Raw genomic sequence first — 15652 nt, forward strand, 5'->3', positions numbered from 1 at the left:
ACAAACTTTGATTGGTGTCCAGCATTTCGCCAGTTATGGAAGCGTTGGCCACTGATGATTTGCCCTGCTGAAAAAAGTTGTACGATGCAATAAGCTCATAGAGTTCGTCACACAAATATCATAGAATTATCATACAAATCATAGAAAATTATCATACAAATGTCATACATTTCTGTAAAGTCGTGCAATCATCAAAAAGATGTCACAGAATATTATACGAATTGTGTAATATTTTATGAGGAAGCCTCTATGAGGTTATTGCATCATAGATTTTTTTCAGCAGGGTGAAACCGCAGTTTCCAGCGCGGTGCACACAGCTACCGTTGCAACATTCTGAGCTGCTTTTCTTCTCTTTTGTCGATTTTCTGACGGGGATCCTGTCTGAGGCAAAGTGTTCGAAGGACTGAAGGGGCAATAAATGAAACGTGCTTTGTCTTGCTGCAACCTATACTTTCATTTCAGTGTCAGAGTTAGGTTTGGGGTTTGGAATAACGAAATAAAGTTTTTTCTTTACAAATTAGGACTTTTTCAAATGTTTATAGTTTCCCTCTTTGCGCGCAATCTGGCGGTCCATTCTTTTTGGTATGCAAGCCCTCGAGCAGCTGCTGGAAGACCCTATGAACACAGCAACGAAAGAAGCAACAGTGCCTGCATTCGTGTAATAGTGTTTCCCTCTTGGCATGTGCACAAATAAATAGAAGTATGCGCTGCATATTGTCGTTGTCTTGATTAGTATACCAAAGCATTTCCCGCTGCCCAAGGCTGCAGGGCAGTAATACGTCAACTGTAAGTATTCAAGTTCCACTATTTCCCGATTCAGACAGTACAGCTGTAACGGAGGGTGCTTTGTTAAGCACGCATAGCTCGTAGTGACGCTTTGTACTTTCAGTTACTCTTTGTAGCAGGCAACGTCTTTTTCTGCGAGAATGTCTCCGAACCTAGCACCACACTGACACCTGATGATGAAATAAAACTCATTTGTTAATAGACTGCAAACAACAGAAATTGAAAAATGAGAAAAGAACTTCCTACTGCTGGCTGGAGACTGAGAAAGAAACTTCAGTAGCGTTTGTAATTTACTAAGACGACCATGTTCAGGAAATTAATAGAAGATGCCATTCATAGAATTCCTCATCAACGCATGTTGCGCTTACCAATAACAGAGCTCCTGTTGCGCATAAAACGTAGCATATTTTGCATTACGTCCGTCGACATCAGCTGGCTAGTTTCTGACTCCGTGCACTAGTATACGTTGTTTGTGCTCTCTACGTGACGTAGGGTGCCTATTTATATTCCTTTTCGTCGCGATTTAAACATCCACGGTTGTTCTCTGTGCGAACGGAGCGACCAACGAATGCCACGACGCCATTGCCGGAACTTGCTTTCAATTTCCCAATACAAGTTTTAGCGCTCGGTAAGTCCTTTTAATGCGTTATGCTCGCTTCAGCAGTTTTGGTCCAGCACGTCTACGTTGACGCACCTGTAGGGCATCTAGGGTTTTTTTTTTTTCCAGAAACCCATAGCGCCAAAGGCATTATAGTGGGGCTACAGGAAACAAAAAAAAAGAGTGCAGCTTCACAAGAGTGACAAGAAAGCATTATTTCATGTAACCCACAACACATCTTGAACGCACCTCTGCCATACAAGTTTCTATGCTTTCTGTAACATTGAAAGCGATCTGACTATACTTAATCAGCAACTTCACTACCTAACCATTATCCCGTGACCAGATTAACGGACGGCCTAACCATATCAACGGATACACCAATTTCATAAACCTTTTTTTTAATGCATCGGAAATTAATTTTGAGAAAAGAAATCACCGCTTCATTATGCTGACTTTCACATGACCGGTGCGACCTGGCTTTTATTACCGTGGTACACGTATTTCTTGCCGTTTATGAAGCATCGTGCTTGAGATTGACTTCTTCGACACTGATTTTCGCGAAACTCCCTACACTTTATTTTTCCTTGCGTACCCCTTCCCAAAAATCCTCTTAAATGCTAACTTCGCTTTCTTTTTGTTAATTAGCAATCCTTAAAATCTGCTTTTCAGCGTAGGAAGCGAAAATATTAATCGAAGGACGATCTCTGCAAGATCTGGACTTGTCCAACCTACGAGCACTTTCATTTTTACCGATTCAACACACGTTTGATTTACACGTATAACTGCGACAGATATAACGAACGCTCGGCTATTAAGGCGAAAGCCTTTAATGCCCCATACTGTTGTTAGCAGACGCGTCGGCAGCCGTGTCGACAGACCCGTCGGCAGGAATGTCGACAGACGCGTCGGCAGATTCGTCCGCCTTTCGGCGTCACTGCTTAATAGGCTCAAGGTTCCAGCATTAATAAAGGCGCATCTAGTGAATGCATGGGCTTTATAAATAAAATAAAAGGAGTAAAGTCAAGGAAAGGAAAATAAAAACTAAAAATAAGATGTGAAAATAAAAATAAAAAACAATAAAATTAAGAATAGGAGCAAAAAAATAAATAAAAAACAAGATATTAAAAATAAAAAAGTAAATAAAAACAAACAGTGGCCAGGAAACGCTTTCGCCTTGCAGCACTTTAGTGAGCCAAAGTGCCCCCTGATTTTTTCTGCATAATGTACTGAGCTAGAAGTGTTTGCCTAGTGCATCTGCTTGGTGCCGAAATGTACCGCCAGCAGTGATAACAAGAGGTAATGTACGTCCACTATGCCCTCGAAGTGCTTTTAGTGTACAGTACACTTTATGCGTATCTGCGTAAGAATTTACACAGGAGAGAAACGACTGCTAACTTTCCCGCTTGGATACATCGAGTACGCTTGCATTTGCTTTAGCTCGCTTAAAGTTCAAGTTGCCAACCGTAGAATTATAGCGAAACTTTTACAACGAATTATTTTCGTTCTCACGAGCTCTTCTGCAGTGTGCATCCTGCCCTGCTCTACGTTTGCTTTGTATTTCAACTGGTGTCTTTGAGATGGATTTCTGTGCAGCGCCTATAATACACAGTGCGACCAAGAATTGAAATTCATCTATACCTAGTTATGAAATTGATGAAGATGACAATGGAGCATCTTTCGATCAGCAATCCGTTCTTTAAACTTACTAGGATTATTTACCTTCGGGTTTATATTTTATGTGCATTTTAGAGATATGGGAAAGAAGTCACTTCTATAGAGATTATCTACAACAGCCCTCACAGTAGCTGCCAATAGCAAGGTCTATCGCAGCGCGTTAGCTGTGTGCTGCATTAAAGCATGTTGGTTCTCTTCTATAGAATATGCATGACCCAGACAACAATATGAATTTTTCGACTAGCGCAACTCGAGAATCGGTTCTAATACCTCCCCACAATGGGTGGTGTGCGTGAATATCGCCGACCAGCAGGAACGGCTCCGGAAGCTGGTAAATGAGTTTTTCAAGTTAGTCAATGGAAAGTTGATGATGTGGTGGTATGTATAGGCAACATACGGTTATTACTCTACTACATGTTAGTGCTCGTATTGCCACTGCCTCTAAATCTGAGAGGCAATTGTATTCTGAAAAACAACAGCAACGACACCTGATGAGGAGGTACTTCCTTGCCAGTCCTTCCGGTACACTACATATTTCTCCAGAAAGTTTCGTTGAGTTTACCGTAGGCAAACTATGTTTGGTTGATACTGCGCGAGTATTTCGATGCCAACCAGCTTCTTTGTAGCCCTCGGCAGTTCCAGTGCATAATGCTTTCGACAGCCATAGTTGTAAGCGAGGACGCGAAAACTAGCCGGAGTTATTCACATATAGCCGCATTTATTATCCTGCTAAATTGACAGATGTCTTCGGTTTGAGACGGTCTTGGAAAATCCGCCTCTATTTGGGGGACTCCTTCAGCGTCTCCGACGCTGAGAAGCCTGGTATTACCTCCACTGGAGACGCGGAAGCAGATGTGGATTCGTCAAGAGGGAGAGACTCTCTCTCGCGTGCCTGTATTTTCTCAGAGCTCTGTGAAAAGTTGACCTCTGGGACAGGGAATGTTGGCGATGGTGTATTGCGTGCCCAGACGGCGCCCGCCTCTGCACGCTGCGTCAGCGTAGGATCTTCCGGAGAGAAGCTAGAGCTTCGTCCGGGCTTCAGAAAACGTTCTTTTCTGCAACCTTTATCTGGATTACTTTTTTTTCTCTTTCTGGAACGCCTGACGTGTTCGTGAATGCGCAGCGTGTGTCCTGTGACAGTTGGGACATTCTGCTTGACCGGCACTGCAGTTATCAGTGAGGCGCTCATGGGCACCGCTCTTCGCATTGATGAGATTTCCACGGCAAGTTTTGGATCCGTGTCCGTACTCTTCGTAGTTGAAAAATCTTCTCGGGTTTGGGATATAGGGACAGATTTTACAGTGGATGATTCCGATTTCACAGTATCTGGTAGACGGCACCGTTCAAATGTTAAGGCGATATCGGATGCCAACGCCTCTTCCTCGTTTCGCCTCATAGTAATGCGGCGAAGGGCAATCGCACCTTGATCTCGGAAGCATTTCAGGAGATCAGACCCTGTTTCGCGTGTCAGATGGCATTCTGATATACCACCTTGTACAGTGTTTAGATTCCGTTTGAGGGGTGACTGTCACCAGATGGTGAGCAAACTGCTTTTGCTTGAGAGGATGTCAGAGTGATCTTCCTGCGAAACTTCAACCAGAAGGTCATCGGATGAAAGTGTTTTTGCTTTGTAATTTTTTCCTATCATTCTATCAAGGGTTCTAGCAATAACAAAAACAGACACTGCAGGAACTTTGTCGTTATCTATTAGGGAGTGAGAATAACCGCATTTACAATGATTGCACCGGTATTGATAAAAACACTTATCTAAAGCAGCCGTATTACATTTCAGAGAGGCTAGACAACACGAAAAAGATGAAGAGTTATCAATGCCGCATTAATGTATTTAAGTATTCGTTTTTCCTACCCCAATTCTGGACTGGAATAAGCTTCCGATTGATGTGGTTTGTTCACCTGGTTTCCAAAGTGCTGTTGAAATGATAACCTGATGTATTTCTTCCAGGTCTCATGCGTTTGCCAGCGCTTTGCCGATGTGTTACCAGTCATACTACTTGTGAACTCCTTTAGTCTTCTCTTAGTATGCTGTGTTATCCTTGCTGACATGTTTCCCAATATCTTCTGTGCATGTGTTATTGTATGTAGTAATATCCCCCCATAATGCCTCATGGGCGCTGTAGGTACTTGCAATAAATAATTAAAAAATATCAGGAAACGAGGAAAGTAGTCACAGTGCGGTCGATTTCTAGTGGAGCCTTCTACGGTGCAGTTGCTTTTCAGGAATTCATCAGGCTTTTTGGAGGAAGAGGAACTCATGCGATATAGGTATGCTGACGGTTCCTGAAATGTCACCTGTGTTGCCCATTCTTATTTACAGAAAGGTCCCGGAGCCCCTGACTCGTAAACAGACGGGGAGCCCGTCGGCCGGAACTTGACCATGGCTCCAACCGCCGCCGTTCATGGTTTCTAACATTCACCTTAAAAACTATCGCCACGGTGCGGATGACAGCTTCCGTATAAGGGGGCTAAGGGTCCGTGGTGGCACCAAGCACCATCACCTTGAGACTCAAGGTGGCGTTGCGGTGATGGGAGCGAGATGCTAAAATCCCGTGCACGTTAAAGAACAACAAACAAACAAAATAATGTATGAATGAGGCAAGATGAACTACTAGATGGGAACTTTCACTCGTAAAAGCGATTGAAAGCGGCAGCATAAAATACCGAGGAAGTAATTTGTGAGGGTAATGAAACAGAACGAAGTTACTCAAATTTAACTTGATTATGACCAAATGTTTCGGAGAATCCCCCAAGGTGGAGTAGATTTGTAATAAGGGAGTAATTACTCATTGAGGTCCAAGCTTGCCGTCCTGGTTAGCTCAATTGGTAGAGCGACTGCTCCGGTGTAGCGGTGGTCCTGGGTTCGTACCCCGGACCAGGACGAATTTTTCTTTAACTACGAAGTTTCTGAGAAAGCTGTATAGCTTTCCTTTGTAGCCGTACGGCTGCGCTCGGGTGGACGTCAATGAGTAATTACTCCCTTATTAACTTGATTATGTTAGCTAATGTCGATTATATAAGCTGGATGATTGTCCTCTGCCGTTGGCACATCTTCCTGACTGCCTTCAGGCTCGCCTAGCTCATTTCTGTCTCAAAACCTGCTTTGTACGAACTATTCAAAGCTATCCTCAACTTCCGATTGGGAAGATATAGATTTGGGCACCTCTGTTTTTTTCCACATCCATGCCGGTATCCCGAATCGGGTCTAAAAATTACAACGAGAAAGCCAAAGGAATGTTCAACACTCTAGCAAGGGAACAGCGGTTTGAAATTGGTGGCGAGGTGCTGGAAGTAGTAAGGGAATACGTCTACTTAGGGCAGGTAGTAACCGCAGATCGGGATCGTGAGAGGGAAATAACTAGAAGAATAAGAATGGGACAGAGCGCATATGGCAGGTTCTCTGTGGTCATGAATGGCAGTTTACAAATATCCCTCAAAAGAAAAGTATACAACACTTGTATCTTACCGGAACTCACCTACGGGGCAGAAACGCGGAGGCTAGCGAAAAGGGTTCAGTTCAAGTTAATGACAACGCAGTGAGCTACGGAAAGAATAATTATAGTGTAACGTTAAGAGGCCGGAAGTGGGCAGAGAGGGTGAGGGGATAAATGCGGGTTAATAACATCCTAGTCGAAATCGAGAGGAAGAAATGGGCTTGGGCAGGGCATGTTACGCAAATGGAAGATAATCGCTGGTCCTTAAAGGTAACGGAGCGGATTCTAAGAGACGGCAAGCGTAGCAGTGGACGCAGTAAGTTAGGTGGGCGGATCAGATAAATAAGTTAGCGGGGATACGGTGGCCGCAGCTGGCAAAGGACAGGGTTAATTGTAGAGACATAGCAGAGGCATTTTTCCTGAAGTGGGCGTAGTCAGGCTGATGATGATGATGATGCCGGTAGCACGCCTGAACGATATTCTTTCTCGTGACGTCTCACTTATCTAACTCGGCCACTCTGAAGACCCAGTACTTTCTCCTCTGCCTGCACTGCCCCGGAGATCATAGAGCCAACGATCCATAAAAACCATAAGCAGACTGAATGAATCTATATACAACGCATCAAAATGCGCAACCAGCACCAGACTCCACTTTATTGCAGCACACCCAGCAACGCAACGCCACCCGATTACCATCTAGAATAGCCATCGCAAACAGCGAAGACGCCGCAGTCTCAGAAGCACAGGGCAAGCAGCCTAACGCACCACTGTCGTAGCCAGTGGCATCGGCAAATGCTGCTGACATCTTGCAACGATGTGCCTCGAGTAAAGGCCCTGTGCGCAGCCTAGCATCTAGAAAAACTGACACAGCTACGCCGACTGGTAAGCCAAGCACTCCTTCTTCGATGTTACAACCACACACTACTACTACCATTTACGCAGCTCCACAATATCAACAACATATCCAACACATACCGTCAATGCTAGAATCTGATATGAACAAAACAGAGATCCCGTTAACGTGCTTTGAAAAGACTGAACAGACTTCACCGCCTGACTGACACTGCAAAGAAACTTGACCCAGCCAACGAACGCAACGAAACACGCCAGAGCATGCTTGAACGCCTTCTCCCAAATGAAAACTTTAGCTGCGAAAACATGGCGTACATTTCTCAGTCGCAAAAGAGGCAAGGAGAACACCTAGGAAACACGAAACATTTTCCGCACAAGCTCATACCGCTATAATGCTGGCACGCAGGACGTATTTCTCATACTACAAAGCACGCTTCTGCAGCCAAAGACAGCACAGACACAGGCACTTTTCGCAACAGACATAAAAAAGACCCTCGATAATGTTACACATGATCTCATACTCAAGTCCGTTCAAGACACACGATGCGGCCCCAACATGTACAATTACATACGCAGTTTTCTCAAAGGTAGGGTAGCCCTTTTCAAGGCAGCGCCGTCTCTCTCTCCTCCCCAGTCAACATTACCCGTGGACCACCTCAAGGATCCATTATATCTCCAACCCTCATTAATATATGCCTGAGAGCTCTATCCACGATCTGAAACCGTCATCCCACATTCTACGCCGTTACCTTGTGGAACGCATCCGGATGTCCAGGGGACGTTGAAACAACCCTCCAGGAAAGCATACACACCATAGTGGATCACTTCCACGTAACCGGATTCAAACCGTCAGCAGAATAGTCGGAATTCCTCCTGATGAATCGAATGCAATACCAAAACAAAACCACCGCCCTGTTACAACTCACCCTACTCGGCAGACAGGTACCAAAGGTGACAGCGTGTAGAATACTCGGACTCCTAATACACGATTACGACAATACAAACTGCAACCTTGTACAATTTCAAAAACGTTTTCCTATTCGTACCGCACAGTGCGTGAGCCACATGACTGAAGGAGCACGAAACATTAACAACAACGGTTTATGGGGTTTGAGGTCCCAAAGCGACTAAGGCTATGAGAGACGCCGTAGTGGAGGGCTCCGGAAATTTCGACCACCTGGGGTCACGGAAAACAAACCATACGGTGCGGTTGATGCAGCGCCCAAACGCACTTCTTCGAACTACTTCTTATGAAACGATACTCGAGCAATGAACTTCACAGGATGAGAACGCAAGACAGTTGAAGCCAGGGCTACTGCGCTGCGAACGGAAATTCAGTGACCGCGAGTGGCATCATGCCTATGCAGCTCCAGGCTAATGACTGGTTATCAGGAAGTGAAAGCCGCGGTCATTGTCTCACGCCTCGATGGACACCTCAACCACGCCGTAGGGGAAGGTGGGAGTGAAAAAAGTAAATTAGCTGTGGTTTAACTACTGCTCAACCTAGTTAGAGAGTGAAAGCTCTAGTGTATCGAGTAACTAGAAGCGGCTTGGCGTCAGTAACGCTGAGAACGTTCCGGACAACTACCAGCACGGGAGCTCGTCGAAGAAGCTGCGTCTTCGTTCCCTTCCACGTCAGCGCCGTCTGCGGCGAGATCAGTCCCGGTAAGCACCTTTTCAACGCGCAGAGTGACGTTATGCTAGGTCACGTGACTTGCAATCTGTTATAGGGTATATGACGTCCTCCATTCACCCATTGTTATTCTTACATTTTGCTAAATTTTTCAAAGTCAAGCAGAAGGTCACATCGTGTTTAGCACTTGTAGTTATCCACTGCTATAGAAACATATCAACTCATTAATTGTTGCAATTAAATTATATAATTAATGTTAATTAGGCAAAACTTCATCTTTACAATGATGCATTACATGTGGACATTGTTTACTCCAATGTATTGTCATTACTATACTATGACGTCATCATGGTCAACCACAGTAACTAGTACACGCCTAGATGCAATAAGACTAGCGATCCTGCGGCGCTACTCCGCGGCCAAGCGCGGAGCTCGGCGCTGCGACCACGTGTTTCCAGACGCATATCCGTTGTCTAGGCACGCCGTTGCTAACCGCCTGCTACTCCTCTCGAGGCTCCGGCGCCGTTAAGCTTTTGTTATAAAAGACTGCCGAGATCTCACACACCTTATCCGACGGATCCTTAGCAAAAAAGTGTACGACACCATAGCGTAGTGTGTTAGGCTTTCCACTCTGAGCAGTTTGACACGTTTAAACGCAGGGCAGTCTCCCATGCCTCTCAGGTGGGTGTGGGGGAAGGTGAGGATTCTGAGCACATGGCCACACCATGTCAAAGCTATCGTATATCTCCTCACAGTGCGGGCAGCGCCCATCTATGTACGGATCAAAGTGTTTGGCGATGGCAGAACAGAGAAGAGTTCCTGTCTGCACTGCAGGTGCCGTGGAGTTCGCTCCTCCGCTTTGCTCAGCCCCTTGGCAGGTGTTGGGTAGAGACGGTGGCTGTCGCAGTAATAAATTAAGATTTCGCGGGACCGCAGAAGCGGTTTATGAGCTACTCAGCCAGGACAGCTAGAATGAGGAGCCCGGTGTGTGATCGGGCGGCCGCATCAGCGGCCTCAATGCCTCGTAGACCCTGGTGGCCAGGAGCCCAGATTACATTTGAACGAGTTGGATCGGCGAGAGCCCGTCTTACAATTTGGGAGGCAAGAGGTGATATTTCCACTGCAAGGTAGCGTTCACAGGCCCGGCGAATGTCTGTGCTAACCGTTCTCGATTTTGGATCGGTGGCAGCGAGAGCTATTGCTATTTCCTCCTCTCGCGTTGAATTCGGGGGCCTAAACGATAGGCCATCGACATTCACTCCCCGGGGGACTACGACAGCCGTGCAGAATCCCGCGGCCGACGGCCCTGTGATGTCTGCGTAGTAGACGCCCTGTTTAGATCCATATTGCCTCTCAAGCGTGCGAACCCGGGCTTGTAGTCTGCCTTTATGTGAAGTCATGTCCATGTTACGCGGTAGCGGAGCCACACAGAGCATATGGCGCCACAGCATCGGCCTCTTTTGATGACGTCGACAATGCTGTCTCATGCCTTTAGTGCCAACTTCAATGTACACACTGTCGAGGCACAAGTGGATACTGTCCTCATTAGGGTCCACGGTAACGTGAAAGTTATCACCCTTAACATTAACCGCTAAGTCGCAATCGCGTAAAGGCCACGGCCACGAGATGCGAGGTGATGAACGCGTCCCTGTTAGCGAGGTAATGGACGTTAAATTTTTCCTTTCCGTTCTTTTGAAAAACAAAAAAGTGTATAAAAGTAGACGAGCCATGTGAATGAGCCCGGAATGCAAAAATGAGAAGGTAATGAAATAGCGCTCCGATGATCTGTGCTGCAGCGGCTACGTGGATGTTCACGGCCGCTAGAAATCATTACAGCGCCGGGCAGCATCGCCCTGGCCACTGCGTTCACTCGCGCAAAGCGCCGTAGCGCGGCGGCCGCAAGACATGGACGCAGCGGGCAAAGCGAACGCCGCACTAGGTGTTCACCAGTGTTGTAGGCGTTACCGAAAAAAAGTAACTGAATGCGTTACTCGTTACACTAACAAAAAAAGAACGCGTTACCGCCCTACGTTACCTACAAAAAAAGGTAACGCATTTCCTTTACCGTTACCGAAAAAAGGATCGCACGTTACTTTGCCGTCACTCCATGGCCATAAATTTTAATCAGTGGTTCCTCGCTGTAAGAACTCAAGATAACAATTTTATAAAGCTCATACTTCATATAATTCCAACTTCACAAAGAAAACATAGCTGAACTGAACAAATTTACAGTAATTCTGGTGTGCTTCTGCTTACGAAATTACGCGGAAATTGTGTAGCAATAACGAAATGCTTAAATGTCATAGTTCAGAAAAATATATTTGCGCACATAAACAATTTTTTTTTACTTGAACCTGCATAATTATTGCAAAAATGCTGAGTGTTTGCGTCAAGGTGTTCAAGGTCAGCTTCGCTCGCAAAACTTAGCCGCAATTGCAGATAGAAACAAATGGTTGACTGCAATCCCCTTTTCTGTGCTGTATCATTGTACTCTTTCTATGGCTCTCTTGGGGCCAACTTGAAGTGAACTGGCGACATTCATGAGTTTGCTCACAAGAGGGAACTGCTTCCACCAAGAATGCGAGAGTGTCGCCTGGGAACGATACATTTTGGTTGAAAAACAAGCTTACGCAGAAACTCACTTAAAGATTTCTCCAAATGGTTCATTGGTGGCTTGGCATGCGTCCACTCTTTAGAGAGTTGTGTGTGTGGGTGGTTTGGGGGTGAATACAAGTGGGTGACTGCGTGTTCGTGCTTTCTTTTTTAGTTGAGTGCGTCGTCAAGGGCAGGTGTTTTCTGGCATGCATGCGAGCCGCAACAAGGATCGTCGAGAGCACCGGTAGATTTTGTTTATTTGCACCATCATTTCCGGCGTTTTTTTTTTTGAAAAAGAGGCGGAGGGGAACAATTGAAATAAAAAGTAACTAGTAACGTGACACGTCACGTTACCGAAAAATGTTAACGTAAGTACGTTGCCCGTTACAGGTCCGAAATGGCAACGAGTACGTTACTAAGTTACCGAAAAAAGTAACGCGTTACCGGTAACGCCGTTACTTGTAACGCGTTACCGACAACACTGGTGTTCACTGGTTACCGCTGACCACCCGAGGGCGAGCGGCATCGATTTCTCGCCCTCTATCCTCGGCGCAAGCGAGCGGCAGTATCCGCCGGAGCTGCTTGTGGCCCATTCAGAGCGGCCTGAAACATCCTTAAGTCCGTTCACTTGGACTGCATACGACCCGCATACCTTACGGCACGGTTCGGGTGTCCACCGAGATGTGAGAAAAGCACTGCGCCATTTCCTTTCCCGAAAAGCGAACCAACCAAGCGCATGCCACTGCATGGTCGCGACGCCGAATGCACGCGCCGAACACAATGTTGTACACAGTCCGAAGATGATTGCTCGAGGCCTAATCTAAAGTACTCTAACGCGGTTCAATATCGCAGGAAGACTGACCAATACGCGGGAGCTTAGCTAGACGCTGGACCATCACCCCACGGTCCGCACTATCCTACAGCGCCATTTTTACTGAAGAGCTTAAGTGAACATGAAAGCAGAAAAAATTTGGTGCAGTTTGGCCTAAACGACAGCGAACCCTCATGTTTCGTTATACTGTACAGCCGACGCCGATGAATATCCAGCAGGAAAGGTGCGCTTCTAAGCGGAGTAGTGGACCCCCTGGAATTCCAGGAAAACCAGAAATTCGGGTAGACGAAGGCGAGATTCCTCCTTGCCCAAGAAAGATTTGGATTGCACGAGCGATCCATACTGCGTGGCAAGGAAGCAAACCCGTTGGGGTGTGCATTTTCGACAAAGGCTCTACACCTTCGCGAACAGTCCCGAAAAAAGCGTAATCACCTGCGAAGAACTGCGATACCTTGCCAGCCTCCTGGTTTCTTCTGGCGGGTGCATGAAAGGCGTGGCAGAATGACAACGCAAAGGCCGCACGTTGGCAGCGATGAATAGGAATGCCGAGGGTGAAGATAAACGCCACTAAGCTTCTCTGTAATCTTATGATTCCCAACAGCGTTGGCAGTCCATCGCATCTACGATACCATGCATGAATGCAGTTCTGCTTCTTGAGGCGACCGAACTCAAAAGGAATAAAAAAAAAGTACGAGTCCAAAAATGTTTTCTAACGCGACGATTCAATGCCACCTTGCGCGACATAGGATACGGTCATGTGTGCAATCGCCAAACTCTTGGAAATTTCACGACAAGGAATTAACTGGGACAACGTCGCGAAGGCTCTCTGCGTGCGCATACTAATTATTGGATGATAATTGCGATGCGTGCTCAGTGGCGTGCACTTAGAATGAAACATCAGATTTAGGCAGGTAGTCAGCAGTAACATCAGTAAGCTCAAGTCTCGGCGAAACAAAGACCCTGCTTCTCAACATATGCGCGCTATTGCGAGCGATATGCAAGAGTGAGTAACAGAACGCATGCAGATGCGACTGAAGCGAGCGCCGGTGGTTGAACTTAAAATTGAAGGCTTCTTCGATGTGGATGAAAATGGCTTTCGAAAACAATCTTTTCTCCCTCAGTACCGGATAACAAAATGACTTCTTCACACAGTTAAAGCCTGTTTCACATGCATGCAAGCGAAAACGCTTGCGATTTCTGTCCCCGAAGCAGAAAAACGTGTTTCGAGCGGCCGCGACAGCTACAGGGGTTAATGTGACGATGTTCCGAGAAGTACGAAAGTTTTCGCGGCGTCGCGCCACTCATTCACTTGAAACATCCTTAACCTTCCCGGTGTTAACACCGGCAAGAACAGTGCTTCTAAATTGAAAACCTGCAGTACTCGCTGAGTGAAGAACTACGGCGCTTACTTCCATCCGTGCTTTCTAGAAGAGGCGAGCCGTGATCGCGTCAAGGCCTGAGTTTCACTTCTACATCGGCCACAGCCACGCGACCACCCTCAGCGGCATATGACTGTATCTGTCACTTTCTTTCACCAGTGCTTCTGCGATTTGGGCAACAAATCTCACGGAGTAAATATAGGTCGTTACGGGTTCTTCGCGTGAGCACTAAAAGCACTTTCTACGCTAATAAAATTCTCGATTGTTGCTAGACTCGCGTATTCAGCAATGCCAATTACAGAACTGACCAGATGCCATCGCACTTACCACTCTTGCTGCTGAGGTTGAAGCTTTGGGGAAGGCTTAGTTCACGCAAACCGATCGTGTTCACACATTGAAGATATCACGCCAACAACCCCGCACTTCGAAGACAAGCCGGCACTGGCACGTTGGCAAGAGTTCTTTCTTCCGCCGCAGACCAGAATATCCACCGTGAATGGCGACGGTCAGGCGAACAGCTCAAACGAACACGACGTTGTCAGGCGCCGGTGGTAGCTGGAGCTTCAGAATTTTTCAAGCCATAACTTGACAGAAATGACAAACAGGGGCTGGGGTCACATTACGACGAGATGCATAAAGGGCGCATTAGTCCAATAATTAATGCCAGTTTCGAACTACGTCACAAGTAATTAACGAAATGACATCCGAACACCGCTGTAACGGCGAACCGCCGCCTTGTCCCGGCCAGGTAGGCTTAGGCCTAGTCTCGCTAATTCTCGTCCGCCGGGCGGGAACAAGCGGGAGGCCTGATAGCAGAGTTGATAGCGCGTGCTGCAGCTGAGGCCGCAGCAACTCTTGTTTTCGTGTTTTTTTAGTTTTAAGACAGCACTATTTTATCTCGGTTTGAAGCTCACGTTCAGTCGCGCTCGACTGCTTTGCTTTTTAGCAGACGGGAGCATACCAGTGCCACGTAACCTTTCCGTCGCGATTGGAAAGACGGCAACAGAGCATGCTTGGCTGTCGCCGAAACTGCTAGTCCGCTTGACTGGGGATTCCGTAGCGTTACCATACTATCACGAGAACAGTGGCAGGAAGGTTGAAAAATATCCATTTCGACCTTTGGCAGACCTCTAGCGGTCGAACTACTATTTTCTAGAGTGAAGATCACTTTCCTTAAACAGTGCAACGAAGGTTAGGGGCCAGCTATGCGCATATATTTTTCCGCTCTTCTTGCGGAAATGAATTGCGGCAGAGCATTTGAATATGTTAACCCCCCCACCCCCCCCCCCCCCCAAAAAAAAAAGAGAAAGAACATTGCTGCCAGCAGCACCAAACCTTCAGTAAAGCGTGTGTAGACACGTGCGTGGAGGCCGCACTTTTTTTTCGGGATTTTGACGGGGTGCTGTTCATGCAAGAAAGCGTAATTTTTCTACTCATTTTTAGCGATTACAGTGTAGGCGAGATTATGCATGTGTATACTGTTTCTGCGGCCACCCTTGTTTTAAAACGATTCAGCGTGGGTCTGGGGGACCCTTTACGGAGAGAGCCCATTGAAATTATGGATTATGTGCGACGTCCAGCCAGAACTGCTTCCAATAAATTTACCAGACTGGTAGATCCCTTTATTGCCGAAGGTCGCGTCACCTCAAGTTGTTCTCACTTAGAATTAAAGCGAAGGCATATGCGTATAGTGGTGGGATTTGTCGTTGGACCATAATCACGGTTTGGCTGATGTCACCCAGTCTTCGCGCACTTTTAGTGGGAAGCTCCCAGACACCCTTAGAGCGTGTGGGGGTAGCGGTCTCGGACTCAAAGGAGATGCCCTCGACTCAGCGTGGCAAACTCAGCGGA

Source organism: Amblyomma mixtum, chromosome 9 (genome assembly GCF_055824585.1).
Source record: "Amblyomma mixtum isolate Tamu chromosome 9, ASM5582458v1, whole genome shotgun sequence".
Lineage (NCBI taxonomy): Eukaryota > Metazoa > Arthropoda > Arachnida > Ixodida > Ixodidae > Amblyomma > Amblyomma mixtum.